Below are 5,962 nucleotides of genomic sequence, written 5' to 3'. Positions count from 1 at the left end.
AGAGGTTGTACACTAATCGCATCGCACCTTCTCCTTAGCTCAACCTCCCGACGCCGACGGTGCTCCATCCCGCACCCCCATGGAGCGGCTACCTTGAAGCCGGCGCCACGGGCGACATCTCCACGGCGGCTCTCCCCCAGTGCGAGGCCCCTTCGGGGGCGGCAGCCATACCAGCCGGATATGCTGCTGCTGCTCCGGCTCTCACTCGCTCGCTCATGCTGCTGCTGCTCTCCCCCTCGCTCATGCTGCTGCTCTGCTCAGCTACACTTCAGTCGACTGAATAGACTTTTGGGTTAGTCGATTTTCAGGGGGTGGGGGGAGCTCGCCGGAGTTAAGGAAGAACCACCTGCAGCAGGGATGGGGGCTCACCGGAGAGGTACCCCACTATCTATCTTAGGGTTCAGGGTGGGGGAGGGGGGCTATAGGGCTGGCCGGGGTGGCGGCGGACCGGTGGTGGGGAGTTGTTTCGGGGCGGCGAGGCGGCGCTGGGGCCGGCGGTTCGGCCGGTGGTGGCTGGCGGCTCAGGGGGGTGCAGGTTGAAGATGAACTACAGGCCCTCCCTAAACTACATGTCAAGTGCCTGTCTGCTACCATTGCGTTCAGTTTTGACAGTAGAATTCAAATTCCATAGTAAATTTTAGTTACGACAGTTAAATTCAGAGTCAACAGTTTTTACCTCATCTGTTGTAGTCAGGTGGTTTTTGGTGATGTAAATTTTACATCTATTTTACATCATCTATTGGAGATGCTATTAGAATCCCACTTGAGATTGACGATGTCTGTCTTGTGCTGCTTCAGCCTTGACGTCTTACGGCTCACCGGGGCTGCTCCAACGATAGAACGATCCATGACAACAGAGCAATGCCCTGGACGCCGTCTACAGATTCCTCAGATCTTCCTCCACACCTCCGACAGCCACCTCTGCCTCAACTGCTTCAGCGACCAACCCAATGATGCTGAGGTCGACACGGCTACGGCAAAGAGGTTGTACTCTTGTTGCATCACCTATTACTATACATTCATGTCAATCCATTAGGGCTATTTTGGTTCAACAAAAAAACATAGCAATAGGGAATTTTCCAATGGCACTCTACTATTCAATTATTCATGCATTTTGTTGAAAGGAATGAAGCGAAACATCCACCTGGACCTACTTTTCAAAATCCTATGCATGAAAACAAGACCAAGTGCATTAGTGGCAGAATAACATTCTAACTGTACACGCTTTCATATGGTTTCACTTTATTTTGGCCATGTTTCTTTGCATTCCTCTGCTGTTCCAATTCCTGTAAACCAAAAACTCAAGTTGACAGAAATCCTGTGTTTACAAATGCTCTGTTTACCATGTGCATTCCTATCCTATTCCGGTGTTTTTCCTATCCATGCGTTTTTAAAATCATGCAAGCCAAATGAGCCCTTATAGAATTACTTCAGTTACAGGTAGGTGTCGACGGGAACTTTGTGTGGTTTGTTCTGCTCTTGCCACGACGTCGTCCACCTCAACTGAGCTGCTCCATCGACAGAAACATCCACCAAACCAGACATCATGACTCCTGACCGTCTTTGTTTAAATTTGCCCCTATGCCATGTTAAAATGATTTATTTCATAACTAAATAACCGTAGCTCGGTTTCTAATAAACTTTATATGTAAATGGGGTAGAATTTTGCCTAGTTTAACATGGTGGCATCACTTTGCATGTTTAACAACTATAAAATTTGGTTTAGGGCAGATCAGCACCAAACCTAATATATGCATATGAGGATTTTACCGGAATTGTTGTTTGTTGTTTCCGGCCTCATTTAAACTTGACTAGATAGGTAGTTTTCTTTGCTTCACCCTCTTGCCATGTTTAACAACATTTAATATTGTTGGGTACATAAACAAGATTGAACTAAATAAGTCACGTGGTGTTTCGTCAATATGCATCCCGATGCACATTGAGCTCCACTTAATTTGTAGGATTGTTTGTGCATGTTGCCATGCCATGCTTCATTAAACCGGAAATGCATCATACTTGATTGTGCATCATGCCATGTTCATGTGTTGGTTGTTTACTATGTTGTTTGCTCCTTTTACGGTGTTGCTTCTTCGGGTTGGTTCCGATAACATCGTGTGTTGAGGATCCGTTCATCTACGTCCGTTTTTCTTCTTCATGGACTCGTTCTTCTTCCTTGCGGGATCTCAGGCAAGATGATCATACCCTTGAAATCACTTCTATCTTTGCTTTGCTAGATGCTCGCTCTTTTGCTATGCCTATGCTACGATACCTACCACTTGCTTATCATGCCTCCCATATTGTTGAACCAAGCCTCTAACCCACCTTGTCTTAGCAAACCGTTGTTTGGCTACGTTACCGCTTTGCTCAGCCCCTCTTATAGCGTTGTTAGTTGCAGGTGAAGATTGAAGTTTGTTCCTTGTTGGAACATGGAGATGTTGTTCGTTGTTCGGAACATGTTTACTTGTTGGGATATCACAATATATCTTATTTAATTAATGCATCTATATACTTGGTAAAGGGTGGAAGGCTCAGCCTTATGCCTGGTGTTTTGTTCCACTCTTGCCGCCCTAGTTTCCGTCATATCGGTGTTATGTTCCTGGATTTTGCGTTCCTTATGCGGTTGGGTAATAATGGGAACCCCTTGACAGTTCGTCTTGAATAAAACTCTTCCAGTAATGCCCAAGCTTGGTTTTATCATTTGCCTCACCCCCACCTACTTTTCCCTTGGGAGTCGCTCTCTCGAGGGTCATCATTATTTTAACCCCCCCGGGCCAATGCTCCTCTGAGTGTTGGTCCACCTCGTCAGCCGCCGGTGACCACCAGGGGCAACTCTGGGCTGGCCTATCGGAAGTTTAGACAATCCGGTGTGCCCTGAGAAAGAGATATGTGCAGCTCCTATCGGGATTTGTCGGCACATTCGAGCGGTGTTGCTGGTTTAGTTTTACCTTGTCAAAATGTCTTGTAACCGGGATTCCGAGTCTGATCGGGTCTTCCCGCTAGAAGGAATATCCTTCGTTGACCGTGAGAGCTTGTCATGGGCTAAGTTGGGACACCCCTGCATGGATTTGAACTTTCGAAAGCCGTGCCCCCGGTTATGGGCAGATGGGAATTTGTTAACGTCCGGTTGTAGAAAACCTAAAGTTAACCTTAATTAAAATACATCAACCGCGTGTGTAACCGTGATGGTCTCTTTCCGGCAGAGTCCGGGAAGTGAACACGGTGTTGGAGTTATGCTTGACGTAGGTTGTTCAAGGATCACTTGTTGATCATACTTTTATCGACCGTGCTTTGCCTTCTCTTCTCGCTCTCATTTGCGTATGTTAGCCACCATATATGCTAGTCGCTTGCTGCAGCTCCACCTCATACCTTTACCTTACCCATAAGCTTAAATAGTCTTGATCGCGAGGGTGCGAGATTGCTGAGTCCCCGTGACTCACAGATACTTCCAAAACTAGCTTGCAGGTGCCAATGAGTCCGTGCAGATGACGCAACCCAGCTCAAGGAGGAGCTCGATGGAGATCTTGTCCTTTGTGTTGTTTCGTTCTAGTTGATCAGTAGTGGAGCCCAGTTGGGGTCGATCGGGGACCTTGTCGCATTTGGGGTTCTTCTTTTATTTTGGTTCCGTAGTCGGACCTTGATTGTATCTGGTTGATGTAATGCTTTAATTCATGTATTGTGTGAAGTGGCGATTGTAAGCCAACTATGTATCTCTTTCCCTTATGTATTACATGGGTTGTGTGAAGATTACCTTACTTGCGACATTGCTTTCAATGCGGTTATGCCTCTAAGTCGTGCTTCGACACGTGGGAGATATAGCCGCATCGAGGGCGTTACAAAAATCTGGAGTGAAAACAAGGCCTTCAGCATAGATAGTGCTACCTGTCGAAGAAGATCTCTTGTTGGGTCCCGATAGCTCCTCAGAGACGGATTCAGAGACAGATGACCAGTCCTATTCCCCCACCGAGGTGTATGCTCTAACTTGGCATGGTTATACTACTCATATCATGCATATGGTGTCTTGCATTGCATAGATTAGACATCATATACACAATATTCAACACCATGTTCTTAGTTCAGACATCATATCTAATGCCCTCTGTTTAGCATATAAATCACATATGTGAATTAAATGATGCGATCCTGATTATTTAGATAACATGTAGGTGAATTATGTCATGCGATCCTGTTTAGTTATTCATCATATCTTTGAATTATGTTATGCTATGCTATCCAGTTTAGATAGACATCATATATGTGAAATTATGTCATGCTATCCGTTTTAGTTAAACAGTATACATGTCAACTATTTCATGCCCTCTTTTTTCCACACTATCTATTGCATGTGTCTCTCATACAATGTCTACACATTCAACTATGTTTCCTGTTTATCAGCCATTTGAATTGGAGCGGGTGATGCCAGCATCTAGCGGACTAAAAACACGATCTTCAAATAAAACAGTGCTACCTCTTGGTGGAGATAGCACCCCGGTAGTACATGCACAAGAACCAGCCCTACCACACATAACCCAAACTCTCGCAGATTGTACCCCTACTGTGATGGACAGAGAACCAGCTTCACCCAATCTAACCCCAACCCCAGCAGATAGTAACCTAGTTCCTGTTGACACAGCACCATCGCCACCACAGAGCTCCCAAACAAGAGCAGTTAGTAAGGCAGCTCCAGTGCCCAAAGGGCCAGTACTACCACAGCGAACCCCAACTCCACCGGTTAGTATGCCTATTCCTGTGGAGGAAGCACAACCAGCTAGTCGTAGTTTAGCATCTATCGCATTTGATGTTGTTAAATCGTATGTGCGTATCTTCCCATCTTGGAAATATTATACTGAAGATGAAGGAAAATGCCAGTTGCAGGTGTTTTTCCACGAGTTATGTGTAAGTAATGTTATTCATGGCAATTACTTTGCTTTGTCCCATACATCCTACCTCCATGATGGTTATAATACAACAAATTTTCCCATTTTTCTAATAGAGAAGGACCGATTTGGAAACTCAGGATGAGGTAACCTGTGCTAATACCTCTGCTATCTACAAGAATGCTTGGTGGCAGTATCGGAATTACCTAAAGAAAACGTACTACACCAGCAAAGAAACTCATCAAATTCCCTTACGTTCTCCTGAAACACATTTACTGGACGATGACTGGGAATGCCTTGTTCTGTACTGGTCCCGAACCAAGAATGTGGTAAGGTCTATAAGCTCATTTTCTATTTTTAAGTACTATATTCTTGCGTCTTACTGTACTCTGTTCATGTAGAACAAGTGCCTAAACCTGAAGAACAACTGTTCTAATTTAAGATTCCATTGCTATCATAGTTCAAAAAAGCGCTAGGCTTTAATTGTGCGTTTTGCCACCGCCTTGTTTATGCGCAGTTATGCACAGATTAAGTGTAGTTATGCGCAATACGTTTCGCCAACGCCTAGAGCCTAGGCGCGCTTAAGCGCTCGCTTGGGCGTGCCTTTTTAAACTATGATTGCTATCGTGCATACTGCTTTGCTCTTGTATCACTATATTTACTCATACAAACTTACTTTTAAATTGAAGGATCCAATCGAAACTTCAATGTCACAGCAGGTATGTTCACACATGTTTCTTTAACAGGCTTGTTATTATCAATAGCTTTGTTGATTTCAAGTTCAATTGTGTATATAGTTGACTTCTCATATCATGCACATTACTAGCATCACAACAGAGCCAATAGTGTTGTTGTACATGTAGACCCGTGGCACCCATCTGAAATCTTGTTGTGCCATGTAGTTTCCCACGCTTTGTATTCTTTCACTGCTGCTTTATCTTGAACTGATATGATTTGAACCGTGTCTCTATTTTGATTTGGCAAGACAATGAAGTGACCATAGGACATAGATATATGTTTGTTCGATGCTTTTATTATGTACTAGTACTTGGCAATAGAAGACTTGGTAGTTTAATCCTGTCCACCTT

This window comes from Triticum urartu, chromosome 5A (assembly GCF_056163025.1).
Source record: "Triticum urartu cultivar PI428250 chromosome 5A, HENAU_Tu73, whole genome shotgun sequence".
NCBI lineage: Eukaryota > Viridiplantae > Streptophyta > Magnoliopsida > Poales > Poaceae > Triticum > Triticum urartu.
Note: the sequence above shows the minus strand (reverse complement) of the source record.